The sequence below is a fragment of the Topomyia yanbarensis genome, chromosome 1 (genome assembly GCF_030247195.1).
Source record: "Topomyia yanbarensis strain Yona2022 chromosome 1, ASM3024719v1, whole genome shotgun sequence".
In the NCBI taxonomy this organism is placed as follows: Eukaryota; Metazoa; Arthropoda; class Insecta; order Diptera; family Culicidae; genus Topomyia; species Topomyia yanbarensis.
In genome coordinates this window covers 144,682,460-144,699,523 of record NC_080670.1, presented here as the reverse complement: position 1 = coordinate 144,699,523, position 17,064 = coordinate 144,682,460, and the positions used below count along the sequence as shown (strand labels likewise).

The 17,064-nt window shown below is 35.8% G+C and overlaps 1 protein-coding gene across 1 annotated transcript in view; it reads right to left on the bottom strand.

Annotated features, from left to right (window-relative positions):
- The window catches only part of LOC131676234 (uncharacterized), a 157,734-nt gene extending 149,723 nt beyond the window's left edge, over nt 1–8,011 (bottom strand). The window contains exon 1 of the mRNA XM_058955357.1: nt 6,979–8,011. The gene's annotated coding sequence lies outside the window, so the exon portion shown is untranslated. The remainder of the gene's footprint in view (nt 1–6,978) is intronic.
- Between the last annotated feature and the right edge of the window lie 9,053 nt (nt 8,012–17,064).

Here is a 17,064-nt window from a genome sequence, read left to right as displayed (position 1 = left end):
ATTGACACTTCTGTTAGAAAGTGCAGAACCAGTGCCAGTCGGTCAGTCGAAAATCCCATTACTAACAAAAATATCCTCCTCCCGTGATACTTGTGGAGTGCGCATTAGTATATAGGGCCTCTAGCAAAAGCAAATATCGGACTAACCATTCCTTCCCTTTCCTTCCGTGATCTACGTTCGGGCCTGGCGGCGCCGGTATTCATCAAAACACTTTAGGATTACCAGGAGTTGCACATTGAAAGATGTTTCGCTACTCCCAAGCATAATTATCTATTGATTCCCTGTGCAACTTCAGCTAGTCCCGATCGATAACGGAGTAGCAGCCAGGAGTGGTCGCACAAGCTCAAGCTCAAGCTCAAGCTCAAGCTCTATCGGTTGAATAGCTGGGAATTTTTAGAAGGCATTCTGATCATGAGCAAGGCCATCCATAATTTCAGAGGCAAATGTCGTCGTGCGGCATCTCTCCCCTCAATTGGGATAGATGCCGCATCAAAATTGCGGGTGAAAAGCCACATCAAAATTGCGGTTGACATGCGCCCTCGTTGGCGGAGGATACGTAGCTAAAATGTATTGTTTCACCTTCGAATGTCATTAAATGATCATTTGCGTCAGGTATAGCTTCTAAATAAGGTTTATCCACAAACTAACGGACCTAACACAGTGATATATAGGATTATCAGTCTATTAATTTATATATTTAAAGGTCGATATGTATCTAAGTATTAGTTACTTCAGTTTATTCTTTTAAGTTTCTGGCACTAATTTTCGTGAACGCATTGATTTGTAGTCAATATTGGGATGAAAACGAAAGTGTACTATTTACGCCAAAGAATCGATTAAATTCAACGTTCGGTTAAACGAAGCAGTTGATAATAATTGGTTCTCGGCTATATCAGTTGAAAGAGGTATGCGATGGGAAACTTTACAGTAGTATACCATTCTCCTAGTTCAAGCGATCGAAGGTTTTTAGAAATTTTAGAAGACTGGTGGGATAATTTCGTTGATTTAAGCAAACTTAATTTAATTTCGGGCGATTTTAATATTGATTGGCTCAGGCTGAGTTTTTCAATTTCAAGCAAACAGTTAGTGAGTTTACAAGAATTTCCAGACACAGTAGAACATTGATAGTATTCCAATTTTGATGGGGTTCATTCGTATATAGAGGCTGATTGTAAAATTTCAGACCATGAGATAATTTTAATTTTGCTGGAGAATGAACCGTGAGGAGGATAAAATTAAAATTAATTGCTGGAAAAGATATTCGAAACAAGCCATGTCTCAACTCAAGGTTTCGAGAAACCTGCATTTTGCGAAATTGAATGTAAATTTGGATAACAAGGCAGTTGTTCTAACTAACATGTTAAAAGAGTGTACAAATAGTTTAGTTTCTTAAAAGTATGTTAATTTAAATAACTCGAACAGCTGGTAGGGGAACATGAGGAGACTTGACCAAGCGCAAAATTCTGTTATTGGCTATGGCGTGTTCTATTAGGTTTAAAAAAAATCAAAAATATTTTCATAATTGTTTCGATCCCTTAGGTTAGTTTTGAAAGTTTGGAATGAAATATCCTTTCCTTATAGAAAATATTCCGTATTTAATAAACTTGAGTTAAATGATGTAATTTTTATCAAACTTTTTTATGGACATATCTACTCGAATAATAATTTCTTTTAAAGTACTTATATCTCATCTTATTCCTTATGAAGTAGTGAAATGATTTTACATTAATCGGACCATTGGAATAGTCATTACTAAAATTCGCTCGACATTGAACGCAATAACTAATGTTGGGGAGACTTGACCAAGATTTTATGGGGAGACTTGACCAAGTAGCAATAAGCTGAAGAAAGATACAAAATTTCTGATATTTACTATGCTGTGGCACCTATTGTGAATGTTAATCACATCACACAAAAATCGCACCCAAAACATTAGTCTATATCTTTTAGTACCAGCACTAAAACTAGTAGTAATATGGCTAATTTCGTAACGTATGAACATGCAATATAAGCAGTACAGATAACCCTTAAAAGGAAATACATTTAAAAAATCAAAATTTATGATACGCAACCCCTTTATATTTTTTACTGCTACCTAAGGATCTAGACAATATGAAAAAAAAGGATTACAGTATGTGTTATGTCATTAATTTTTGTCCTGATTTTTCAATATTCTCTTGGTCAAGTCTCCCCAGGCCTTGGTCAAGTCTCCCCGCAGTGGGGAGACTTGACCAAAAGAAATGTCCACAGAAAAACTTTTATAACTTCTGCGTAAGCGAATTAAAAATTCTGCAAAAAATCATGAACACGCACAATACCGTTGCGCAACATATCTCAATGAGTTTTGCAGGATTGAAAACGTTTTTAGAGATTTATGCAGGTTTAGCTAAAAACCTGGACAAATCTCCCCATGTTCCCCTACTCTTTAGATCTTTTGCGCCTGAAACGTAAAAGGGATGAAAAGTACAAGAAATTTTGCAGAACTAATAGTGAACGTCTTTGGAATGGGTACACACACGCGTGAAATATGTATTCACGAGCTTTGAAAAAGACCAAATGTGAGTATATTTAAAGGAAGATCGATCAACATCAAAACAACAGAAAAGAGTTATGGAAAATTCTAAAGAATTTAATGAAACCTAAATCAAGATCCACAACTTTCAATGGGGTAGAAGAGCAAACTGAACAAATAATAGCTGAAAAATTGAACAGTTATTTCGATAACAGTGCGCAACTGATCAATCAAAGTATTGAGCTGGTCAGTGAACCTGTGGAAATGACACAGCCGATTAATATTAATTGTAGATTTGATGGGTTTCACCCAATCACTTTTGAGCAGTTGAAGGATATTTGTTATTCTTTGGGAAAATCGGCTTGTATCGATAATGTCAACGCAAAAGTGATACATGATTGCTTTCATCAACGAATTGACTTGATTTTTTATGAGAATGCACAATATGTGTAGCCTGTCGATGAGCCACAGAAAACTGAACAAAAAATTTAATAGTAAAATATGAGATTTTTCGGTTTTTATGCCGCCAGTTTTCGAAACTCTTATTTTTTCTATTTTTTGTGGTTCATCGACTAACTACAAATCTAAGCTTTACAAAACTTATTGAAATTTCCGTATCAGACATTGGCGGATCCAGCGGGAGGGTCTTGGAGGTCCGGACCCCCTCCGAAATTTTTTAACTTGTTGAAAAATTTTGAAATAGTTTCCATTTTAATTCGTTCTAAACTCAAAATCATCCCAGACCAAATTCGACCACCTAGACAGATTTTTATTACGTACTAAGAATTGTATAATGAACATTCCAAAATCGAAATTTCGGACCCCCTCCGAAATTTTTTTCTGGATCCGCTCCTGGTATCAGACAATTTTATCAAGAGTAATCGTGTTCGCTGCGGCGCTCCTCGGCATGAAAATGGTTGAACGTCTACTCGTGGAACGCTCGTATGTGTGGCCTTGCGTGACGGAAAATATTTTTTTTACGTGTACCATGAATGTGTAAATAAATCTGAACATTACAAAAAAATATCCATTGTTACCTTGCATTCCAAATTGTAAACCAAAATAACCTTCGGTTCGAGTATTTTACACCAGACGCTCCCCTTAAATTCGTTGACCTATTAATCAACTTTACAATTTATTTTTTTATCATTTCACTTATACAATATTAACTCTACAATGGTTTTGTGACTTTTCTATACGTAAACGGTTTTGAGGGGGTACATTCGTGCCCCAGAACTAAAATCGCTGTAATAATTTTTTTGTTGAATCTATTAATTCAATGGATAGTTTTACTCTAGAATCATTCGGAAAGCAGTCTGTTTCTGTTTTGTCCATTTTATTAAGTAGTATTTCATTTTTATAGAAAAACTCTTTGAAATACATCAAAATTCCCTTTTTCATTAATATTGCTAATAGCAATTTGCTATAACTCCGTTAGTTTCTACCCGATGTTGACCATCTATACCGTGCTGTGAAGATTTTCATTTTTTTTAACAGATAGCAAGTAAGATCCTTGCCTCGATAGATGGCTCTAAGTACTAGTCTTTAGATATAACTGATGTTCTGTTAATGTTAATTGTATAGTATTAGTCAATGAAATGTATAATTTGGAAATGTACTCTGTTGATACAACAGATGAGAAGGTTTTATACTGTCTGGAGAGCGAAATTGGAAGATTGCAAAATTATTAGCTCCAGGAGGCTTTTCCCTACTCCAAATAAAGTGCAGAATAAAATCCAAGACCAGTCAAAAAGTGTATTTATTCCGATGCTTATGGAACACCACATGTTAATACAAACAGTAAAAATACAGCAATATACATTTAACGACATTCAATTAGCTAGAGATTACTGGGTAGGGAAAGTTATGAAACTTAGAGCCATAGTACTCAAGTGAGAGCAAGGATGTGAAGTAAACAGATCGGAAAACTAGAAGTGGCAGGGTCATTAGAAAAGGCTTAATATCGTACGGGCTTAATCTTTGTCTTCTGTTAATGAGGGTCGAGCTTAGGCAGAATAACTACGAATCACCCGAGTTCACTAACATGTGTCCTGATAAAGGTAGACGTATCTATCTTTACCGTGACAGCCGAAAGCCCGATCTGTTTACTTCACATCCTTGCTCTCACTTGAGTACTATGGCTCTAAGTTTCATAACTTTCCCTACCAGTAATCTCTAGCTAATTGAATGTCGTTTAAATGTAAAAAAGAAAATGTGACTAACATAGTCGAAATAAAAAAGGTAACGGAAATAAAACATGAAGGCGTCGATGGGACATGTAGAGCCAATGCATTGCACGTGTATATAAAGTAAGTGTGATACAGAACCTGGGTTATAGAAAATGACGAATAAGGTGGTGCGTGGTACGTATTACATACAAATCATATTCACGAATGTATTTTGTCCCGTCCATTGGCAAAAGCAAAAACTATGATAACGATCGAAGCACCTTTTTTAGTTACTTTGCTATAATAGCTTTATCATATCAAATAATAAATTCTATTGTTCAGCAATGTTGAAACTTAAACAATTTTACACAAGTTTCTCGTTAACTATGTATCGATATTTTGCTCATAAAAATAGATAATATGAATTTTCCTAATTATGTATACATGACAAAATACTAACATAAACAGTTTTGTGGCGTACATTTGTACCCCAGACAAACTTTAAGCGGGCACCTTTAAGTTGGTTAAGTGAATCAAGCAGGTTGCACCCGCTTTAACGGAAGTTTTATAATCAAATTGATTATATGATAAAGATAGCTTGCAGTTACAATATACCGTAATGGAATCACAAGGATTTTGAATAGCTCTGGGGTACGAATGTACCCCACAAAACCTTTCTAATCTTAAGAGATACTAAATGCTATAATAGTGTCAGGCCTTCGCGAGACCTCAAAAAAGCAGAGTTTATATTAAATATTTGAAGATTTGTCTGTTTACGCTTCCTAATGTGATGAGAGCTGAACCATTTTGTCACACCCCACAGTGTTTTTTTTTGCCAAAAACACGTGATTAATTATTTAAACGAAAACGGTCAAGTTTAGATCAATAATGTCTTCTAAAGGTTTTATCCAAATACCAAAATACGAAAAAGTTATATTAAAAAAATGATTTTAAGGGGTCATCCACAAACAAGGCACTATAACATTACAAGTATTGAAGATACAGATTTGAACTCTTAAGCAAAATTGTTCGCAAAAAGTAGCTCTACAACATAGCAGGACATATGACTTAATTATCTATACATTTTAAAAAAATAAGAAAAATATCTCACTTTTAGGGAGATTATTCACTGAATGTACTAAACCAGAGAAAAGGTCTTGAAATACTGATAACACCTTCAGAAGACATTATTGATCTAAACTTGACCGTTTTTGTGTAAATAATTAATTGCGTGTTTTTGCAAAAAAAAACACTGCACCCGCAGAATCCATTGGAATATTAATGAAACAATGGTATTATAAACTTTGAACTACAAATGACTTTAAATTTAAATTTCTGCCATTTCTAGCAACGCACTAAACAGTTGCAATCGAGTGTACCTATTTTTGAATGCAGATTTAAGTATGAATTTATATCCATACTCAATGCGAGGCCCCTTAAATACCGGGGGCCCTGGCCCAGGCTCACTGTACCCATGCGGAAAGACGTCTTTCCGTTAAGTAGGTTAAGCATCAATACTTTCCGTCTAACCTATCTTCCTATTTGCCCTTCCTCGTAAATAATGGAAATAGGGGCTACCTTTTGAATTGGAATTGTTCCTTCCCATTTGCTTTAGCTGGTGCGAGACCGCAAGATTTGGCAGTTCTGACCGGCAAGTTTAGGCAAGACCGTCACTGCATGCCTGATGAATACTCGTATTCAGATCGGTGTCGCCAGTTTATACTGGACCAACTCGAGTGAGATGAAAAAAATCACAACGTAGTCTAGTAATTTTCAAGGATTTATCCAAATATTCACGTTTCTTTTCTTGAAAACGGTGTCAGGAAAGAAGTTACAACCATTGGCAATACTAAATTTTTGCAAAACTTTCTAAATTTTGAAAGAGATTTATACAAAGTTGTAATCTGAAAGCCTATCTTGAAATCTTTCTGGCGAGGACAATGTCAGGTATTTTCTTTCTGGATTAGGCAAATATAATGAAAACAAATGAAAAAAGTTATAAAAAGTTCTTCATTTGAAATCCACTTTTTAAGTGGAGCAATAAAAATGGGAAACTTTTTCAACTTTTCATTTGAACAACCAACAGAACGACTCAAAAACTTTCTAATCCTGCCGAATGAAAATGTAGCTTATTCAGTGATAAAAGACCGATAGCGATCTTTATGAGATAATAGAATAAAAAAACAATAAAAACATCTATGATTGAAATATTTTGTTTATATCATTTCAAATTTAAGTAAGATCAACGTTGAAAACTACGGGTAACATTATTATCATTACCAGGCGAGCTTTTCTTACCTTTTTTGAAATTTGAATATCAAGCTCGGTCCGTCGTACAGCTTGTGTTGATTTAAATTCACAAACCGATGCCAATCACTGGAAAACCCCGGAGGGTCCACTTTATTAATTTCGCTAAGCACAATCAAAGAGAGCCCTTAACACGTATTCCTTTTACAGTGACTATTTTTTATCAAACACTAAACACTGCAACTATCTACGACTTCTCGAGGTTCTTGCATTTATCGTCTTCACTCTAATTATTAATCGTAACCACAACATGAATCGACAATCACAATTTTCTTTTGGAACCGCAATTAAATCAAACCAGCACGTTTTAAGACCGCAAATTGGATTTCGATGTTGCACTTAGCGCAAAATTTGGCACACTGTACGTGATACGTTTTTCATAACATTATTTGTTTTTCACTTTTGGCAACAATCCAATTTGATGGTTCTCAATTTTTATCGACTGCAACATATATTCCCAATTTTATGACGAGAGTTCTCCGCACAGAATTGTATCTACTCCACAAAACGCATATCCAATCATTGCACCGAGAATTCAACAACCACACAAACTATTTTTTTTTCTCTAAAGCATCCCACTTTGATGCCTCCACTTCACTTCTACTTTTTGCGGCACTTTTGAGAGGCCAACTATTGCTACTATTCCCCCGGCGCGATTATGCAAAAGAACAATTGTTTACTTGGCTTTGGTTTTGTTTTTTCGTGCTTCTGGGTTGTACACTCTGGCAGAACCCTAAAGGAGAAGAACAACTTTTCCAAACATCCATTAAAGTTCCGAACTTTTTTCGCCCTCATATGCACGACCGAAGCTTCAGAACTTGCACAGTGTCGTACATCCTCGATTCGGACGAGATGATAACAATGTTTTTCATACACCTACATCCAGGGTGAAATTTCGGAAGAAAAAAGAAACTAAGATGTGTAGGAGTATTCCTCCAACACTTGGAATAAATTTACACGAGCAGCTATTGCACAACTGGGCCGGAAATCCATTACTTTTGGCTTTCCACATCCGTTCGCTTCGACACTCGACTGATGACTGGGAATAGCAAAAATTCTTCATGGATACGTTTCCCAGTGGATGCTGCACAGACTCATCCTAATTTTGCGAATCCTGTGAGATCTTGCTTTGACGGTTGCATCCACTCTCGTTTCAGTTTCTCCAGCATCCGCTCACAGTCAGTCATGCTCTTCATCTGCCGGCATGCGCAGGACCTTGGTCTCGGGCGACATTTTTCACTAAATGTAACTCGCTGGATACGTTACATCAGACATGTCACATCATCGCGGAAGGAAATTCAGGAAGAGCCGTTAGTGTCAATTTTGGCGTTTATGAGTTGAAAATCCTTTCAGACGTAGGTACGTGTGTGATTGTGAAGGGAGTAGGAAACGAATGATTTGTCGATCGTTTCCTTTCGAGCCGGTGAACCACTCTGAAAGAGGTTGCGTAATTAGCTATGTGAAATATTTTCCGCTCGCTCATTAACTTATAATAACATAAATCATTAAGCGTTCACTTTTGCGTTACGAAAATCATTTTGGTTTTATTCATTTAAATTTAAATGGAACCAACACATAATTTCCGTTACAGTGTATATAACTATTTTATCGCCTACCAAGGAAAGCTGATGCTGACCAATTTATTTAAATGTTACAATAATAATTATTACAAATTCATACATTGAGAACCTATTGTTTTAATCATCATGGGAGCTTTTGGAAAATTGTGGGAATAGGATCAGGTAACTGATTTCTTCGCCAGGATCCCACACTTAAAAATTAAATTCAAAAATAAAATTAAAATGATCGTGCAATGCACGAGTTCATTCGTCATTTTCTGCAACGAAGTATTTTCGTGCACTGTAAATAGTAGGTTTCGCTCATTTCATTATCTGAAAAAATGGCCGCTTGTTAAACGAAAGTTTTCGTAAACTTTTCACATTGAGTGTACGTTGCACGAATGCTATCGTTGATAAAGAAATTATTTTTCGTGAATGAAACGAAATGTTTCGCTTCTTATTTATTGTCGTCAAACAAGAGTAGACCGTTTTGTTACAACGATAAAATATAGTATACACTTAAAACATAAAATACTAATAACTAAACTAAACACTATCTGGTTTACATAGCACTACTTTAGGATGTTCTTTATAAGCGAAAAGAATTGAAATATTTTTTTAATTTGCTTTTTGTCATTGTTAAGTCAATAGCTTCGCAGTGCTTGTTGTAAGTTGCCATCATCCGATTTAATGGTCCAAACTTGGCATAATTTGTACGATAATTGTTTGTTATAAATGTATTTCGGATTCGTAACTGCCGGGAAGGTATATAAAAATTAAGTTTAGATAGAAGTTCGACTGAATCAATACGACACGAAATTATATCGTTTAGAAATGAAACCATTGCATATTCTCGGCGCTCTTTTAGTGTTTGGATGTTAATGAGCATACAGCGAGCTTTATAAGATGGGAGAGGAAATCGTGTCCAACCTATTTTGCGAAGTGCAAACAATAAAAATTGCCTTTGAACTGATTCTATTCTTTCTTCATGTGTGATTGAGAAAGGTGACCAAACTATGCTACAATATTCCAGTATTGACCTTACATACGAGATGTATAATGTTTTAATTGTATATGGATCATTAAAATTGTAACTAAAACGCTTTATAAATCCAAGCATGTTATTTGCTCTATTGATGATTGTGTTGTAATGGTCAATGAATGTTAATTTTGAATCTAGAATGACTCCCAAATCTTTAACTCTTTCGCACTTTTGTACCACTTGATTTCCTAGAGTGATTGAAATGTCAGGTGTATTTCGTTTCCTACTAAAAGTTATTGCATTACATTTTTTTACGTTTAGTTGCAGAAGGCTTTTGTTACACCAGAGGTAAAACATATGTATTTCTTCCTGTAATATCTTTATGTCTTGTTCGTTCCTAATTTCTAAAAAGAGCTTCATGTCGTCGGCATAGATAAGAACTTTTATGTTTTTGAGAATGTATGATATGTCGTTTACGAATAAAATGAACAAAAGAGGGCCTAGATGGGAGCCTTGAGGAACTCCTGATGTGACTTGAATGGGATTCGATTTCTTCCCTTTAAATCTAACTATTTGTTGACGGTTAGTTAAATATGATTCGAGCCATTTGAGAAGACCTGATTCAATTCCTAATTTTTTCAGTTTGAATAATAGCAAGGGTATGTCGATACGATCAAATGCCTTGCTAAAGTCCGTGTAAAGAGCTTCAGTGTAGTTTCCATTCTCCATTGCAATCAATGAGTAGTTAACGAATTCTAGTAAATTTGTATTAGTTGAACGTCCTTTGAAAAACCCATGCTGCATGTTAGTAATTCTGTTTTTGATTTGATTGAATAGTTTTTCGTTAACGATTGCTTCAAAGAGTTTAGGCATACATGACATAATGGCAATTCCACGGTAGTTACATATGTCAGATTTTTTGCCACTTTTAAAAATGGGTACCAGGTACGAGCTTTTCCATAAATTGGGGAAAATGCCAGATTCAAGCGACATGTTAAAAAGCCAAAACAGAGGAGCTGTGAGTTCCAACGCTAAGTTCTTCATAAATACGGGTGGGATCCCGTCAGGTCCAGAACCTTTGGAGGCATCTAGTTTGTTTAGAGCCTCCATAATATCTTGCACACTGACATGATTGACGCCAATGTCTGTGGTGAATTCTGGGAAGAAACCGAAATATTCGCGATCACGATCTTCTTCAGAAAATGTGGTATAGATGTCTTGAAAGAAGGTTGCGAAAAGATTGCAGATTTGTTCCGCGTTGACACCGACATTTTCTTTAAGTTTCATTTTTGAAGGGAAGTTTTCCGATTTTAAATTATTTTTAACATGATTAAAGAAATTTTTTGGGCAAGATTTTATTTGAAGTTCGGTTTTTGAGTTATACTCTTCAAATGCTATTTTAATGGATAGGTTTAGTTGATCGCAAATGTCCAAATAGTTAAATAAGTTCCTTTCATTTCTGATTTTTTTATACTTTTTGTGGGCCTTTTGTTTACGATTTTTTAAATTTTTAATTTGCTCGTTATACCAAACTGGATATTTTGTGTTGCCTTGTCGCCTAATTTTTTTCAGTGGTACTTGTTCAACTATTATATCAAACAATTTTGTGTAAAAGACGTCTACTGAATTTTCGATACTTGTTTCATTTCTAAACAACGTTTGCCAATCTATACTGCTTAGTCTTTGTTTTATGTTGTCAAAATTTGCCAATTGAAATTGAAAGGCCTCTTCGTACTCGCAGTCATCGGGTCTTTTGTTATCATGTACAAATACAGAAAACTCTATTGCTGTATGAAACGCTTCATTTTTCCATAGTGGAGTTAATGATTCGGTGACACAGAAGTCTTCAAGAATGTTTGTGAATAATAAATCTAAATAACAGTTTTGCTGATTTCTAACATGATTAATTTGGTTAAGTCCTAAACTTGCAGTTTTGTCAAATATGGCCTGCAGAGTTTCGTTATCCCCAACGACTGGAAGTAGAATGCTTTCATTTTCAGTGTCTGGAAAGAAGTCAATGCTTCGTTGATTGAAGTCACCATAAATATGAACTTTTACCTCTGGGGGGAGCTTGGTTATAATGTCTTCGGCAATAAGAAAAAACTTTTCAAATGTATCTTTGCGGGCATTATTTGGGGGGAAGTACACAGAGGCAAATATATGTGTTTCACCTGCCAGATGGGTTTTAACCCACACATGCTCAAATTCTTTAAATTTCCTTGTAGTAATGATTTCTGCATTAAATTTTGATGTAATTGCTATTAAAACTCCCCCTCCTGACTTCTTTTCAGACATATGAATGTCTCGGTCAGCTCTAAACACATTGTAGCTGTTCCCGAAAACTTCTTCACTTCTAACACTTTCGTCCCAACTAGTTTCTGTAGCCAAAATAATTGTATAGGAGCTACTTAAAATATTCTTGTGAATTTCATTCATTTTCGATGCACTTTTCATTCTATTAAAATTTTGACAGTAAATTAAAATTTCTACTGACGACTCTACTTGAGGAATCGAGATTACCTCTTTTTGTTGTCGTTCAAATGGCGTCGAATCTTGGCAAACTGCGGTGTCCTCGTCATTTCCTTCTTCTAGGGAATGCGTCAATGTCGTCGAAAACACGAATGTTGAGAATGGCACGCCTTACACAAAACTGTTGACAAGCGCTCCGATGTTGGGTGCATTTGCATCGTCGACCGTGGTAAATCATCCACTGGATAGGGATTCAATGTCGGTCCTCTTTGAAACTGAATTGTTGGCCTATAGTTCGTGGGGGGTCCTGAGAAATGATCTTTTGCAGCCGCAAGAAGCACTCTATCCGGTGGCAGGAAACTATTGTTGTAGTGACTACTCGTATGGTTTTTGTTATAGTGGGTGTTGCCGGCCCTAAATGTGATTCTGCGATTGGTATTACTCGTATGGTTACTATTAACTGGCTGTCGTGAGTGGCGCGCTGCTTGCTCTTGATCAGGTCGAGGAAAATTTGTGGTGCTTTTGTTTTTTTCATTAACGTTATTATTATTATTTCGCCTCGATCTTTTTTTACGTCTTCTAGCCTTTTCGGCCTGTTTTTGCTGGTTCAGGTTTCTTAATTTGCGTGCATCGTAATCGCTCCAGTCTGCTTTCCATACTTTCCTTGTACCCAAAAAGCGCCAACCTGAGTTATCGATATTTTTGTCGTTATTTAATTCGGCTTCCAAACTGGGGCATGAATCAAGCGATGATGTAGCGTTTTGACTTGCCGTTATGTTTGATGAAAGCGCCTTAAGTTCGTCGAGGATATCAATAGTTAGCGCAGAATTTGTGAAGTTTTGACTGGTGGATATGTTCGCTGACAGAGACTTAAGCTCGTCAAGAATATCAATCCCCAGCGTCGGGTTTGACGTCATAGTAATACTAGCCGCTGTGTCCAGAGATAGTTGATTAAGCTGGTTTATTTCATCATTCATGGTGCGCAGTTCAGCTGATAGCTCTGACGTTACCGTTTTCAGCGTGCTATAGACATTATTTTTCGTTGTCGTCATTGCTGTATCGAATAGCGAGGTAATGTGATTTTTAATGGCAACAACACTTCCAGTCAAACTGCTGTTTTTGTTTATTGCTATCAATTCCTGTTTTATTGTTGTAAGCAAAATTTCTAGGCCATCGATCGCTTCGTGAACTATGTTAGGCTTCTCCAGTTGAAACGCGAGCCGGTGCATTACTTCCGTATTGGCTTGCAGTTGTGATTCCAGAAGTTGTTGTTGTTCAATAACCGGAGCAAACGAAAATCCCATAATGCCTCCGTGATCATGGTCCAAATTCACTCCCACTGCATGGTGTTATGATAGCGTTTTGGAATGTTGACAATGTTCATGGTATTTTTATGAGCTTGTATGGTGTTTGAACCCATGAGAATTTGCTCGGGTATTCCTTCTGCTTCGATACTCGTTCTTAATTTTCTACTAGCTAGTGCTGAGAGTTTCGCGGCGGCGGAATTTCGCCCTATACCAATGCCCGTTTTCGTGAGCCATTTAATTATCAGTCTCTCTGGCGCAGAGATCTACGGTGCAGTTTCTTTAGACAGTGATATCCCGATTTTTCCGAGTTTATGTTGTTCGTTCGTTATTTTTACTCCTTTCTGATCTACTCACAAATGTTGTTAATATCAAAACTTGTCGAGACGCGAACCGATCCAGCGGTGCCGACCAACTTGACTTACATCCTTTTACAGCTTTCAAACTTGTTTCTAGAGTGACCGAACGAAATGATATTACACGGTGTCTTTTTTTAACCACTTTATGCAAAAAAAATCAGCACCTCTGAAACTTCACGATATGAAAGAATGGGCTTTCCCCTTGCATTTGAAACCAAAATCAAAATAATCCGTCGGGGGGGTCTAGAGCAACTTTTTTTTGAAGTTTTTTTTTGTGAAAACATAGATTTTACAATGGAACTAGTTCACATTTCTACCCCTAGATGGTGCTTTAGACATTCGAACAACACTAAAAGTGAGAATCTGATAGATTGTCTACAACTCAATTCTAAGCTTAAGTTAGTTTCACAGAAGACCTAGTGGTTTGTCAATTCACAAACACTTTTTTTATTTGCCAAATAGTTGTGTTTAGTTCAACAGTGAATTCAGGGGATTTGAGAGCTTGGAAAGTCTTATCTTTTAGCTGAAAATTATTGTTCCCTGATACAAGGCACCATTAATATTTTTGGGATGAGAAGTTTTAGATAAGTTTTGACCAAACTAGTATGATATTAATATTCTTTTTATGATGGTAAGTGATTCCTCCCGTAGAAACAGCTTTTTCAATTATGTATGCCTTCTTTTTCATTTTTTCGATTGTTCTCAGAGATGACTGATAATTATTCTTACATGAATCTCCTACTCTGTTAGCAATTTCGTATAAAATTGACTTGTCCTGAACTTCAACCTTCATATTTGAACAAACTTAATGAAACTTTCAACGCACCATTGCAATATTTCGCGGATTTCATTGCAACGCTTGGTTAAAAACGCTGATTATCTGTTATCAAAATTAACTCAATGTGACAAACAGTGAACAACAAACTTTGAGTTTTTGAATCAAGATAATTTTTTTTGGGATATATTCGAGGACTTCTATGTATATACGGTTATTGTTGTACTCAAATCATATTTTGTTTTCAAAAGTAACACATATCGCATAATTTAGGATCAATTTAGTAACGATATCTCGCATAATTGATAGGAAATGGCCGTAAAATCCAACTGTCACAATATGCTTTGCGGAGAAAATTTGAATAAACCGTTTCACGCTAACCACTAATTTGGACAGTTACTGCTGTGGTTTGCGTTAAATTAGAAACGGTGTGTCCCAACATTTCGTCTTGAACGGAATTATAATAGCTGACTTAAGCGATCATAACCTAAATTATACAACGTATGATCCTTTCTAAAACATAAATGTAAGCAAATCCTTGTAACCAAGCAATACCTTCCGATGAATGGTATATCCTTCGAACCTATCGGGAAAGATTACATACCAAAATCACAAATAGTTTTCTGACTCAAACAACCTAATTTTCAGAAATTCGATTAGAATTGTCAACGTAATGAATCCCGTCTAATATTTTCATGCCACTAAACCCAATTATTTTTTTTTAATGTAATAAGTGCGAGAAAACATATTTCCAAAACACTAGGCCTCGTGTGAAACTATCTTAGATTTAACTTTGTTAAAATCTTAAACAACTTTTCCGGATGATTTCAGATCAATTTTTAGTGGTCAACAAACTTGTAGACAATTAAATTTTCTATCAAATTCTCACTTTTAGTGTTGTTCGAATGTATAAAGCACCATCTAGGGACAGAAATATGAACTAGCTCCAGTAGTAAAACCTATATTGTTACGAAAAATACTTCAAAAAAAAAGTTGCTCTGGACCCCCCGACGGATTTTTTTGATCTTAGTTTCAAATGAAAGGGGAAAGCCTATTCTTTCATGTTCCGAAGTTTCAGAGATGCTGATTTTTTGCATAAAATTGTTCTAATAAATACACCGTGACATTATTCCTGATTCGGAAGCTGAGAATTTTTCAAAAGTAGTTCGGAACTCTCATGAACCCCTAAAACCCTTTCCTTGCGCACGGACCTCATTGTAGTATTTTTGTTGATGACATTCACGAAACATGTTTACGAAAGTTGGATGCTTTCTTGTGATAAGTATTTTTTGTGAATTAATATAGATTGTATGGATTTATTGGCAGAAACCGTAAATAGCGCAAAACAAATTCTTTTGTGTTGATGGCGAATGTATTTCGCGATTGATTTTTTGATAAAATACGCGCAATAAAAGTGTCATACTAAGTAATGACATAACTGGAAACCATTAAAATGAATTATTCAGATATTACTGTACATATATGATAAATCTCTACAGTTGTTTATAATCAATAAAATTGACTCTTATTTTTGTTTTGAAGAGTTAATTTTCTCTAATTACTGCTAGAAGAATTCATTATTAAAATTACTTCGGTACAGTAGTACCTAATTGGTGATAAAATGTTTAACGTGTAACTTCTTATTCCAAACCAATAAGATTTCTAGTTAATAATAGTATATCTTCGACAAGAACCTAAAACACTGGAGAATTTTGTGAAGACGATATCATTTCCGAGGTTTTCTGGAAAGTGCCTATTTTTGGGATAATATTTTGACTTTGTAATTTCATGAAAAACACAATTTGATGTCGTTGGAATACAGGAGTAAAATCAAAATACCGCGATGATTGCCTTACGGAATGCCAGATGAAACAAAGAACTCTTCGGATACACAATCTCCTATCTTGAGTGCTAGACGACAATTACTGAGATAAGATTACATCAAACGAAGATGATAGATAGGTTCCATGTATAGAAGAATGCGGTTAACCAGGATGTCTCGAACAGGAACATGGGTTGGTCTCCCTGGAACTTGTAAAAAATGTACAAACTGGGATTTACCTTCACGGTATTCAGTGGACGACCCAACAACATGCTCAATGTCGCGGTATCCACACAATGACACAATGATTACCTTCTATGAGTCCAATTTGGTGGAGATGAGTATCAAAAACTCGTATAATGATTGTATGTGACCAAAATGAATGAAGTTTTATTTATTTATTTACTGGTCTTCGAGTTACTCGTACAGACAGTTTCTTAATTAATATTAATTCTATGTTTAAAGGTAGTCTTAGTAATGCTAAAATCATATTTGTCAGCTACATTATTAAAATTACGACAGCATACATTGAACGGATTGTTTTGAGAAAAAAGAGTACGATACATTGGTAACCGAAAGAAATCAGTTCGTCTGGTGGGTCTAGGCGGTACGTTGAATCGGAGCTGGTTCAGCAACTCCGGGCTATCTATATTGTTTCCCAGAAGATCAAACACGAAGAGCCGTTGCAGCATTATCCTCCGACTTGCAAGAGTCGGCAAACGTAGAAGATTGCATCGATGTTCATAGGGCGGTAGACGAATAGGATCAGTCCAAGGTAGTAACCGCAGAGCGTAACGAACAAAGTGA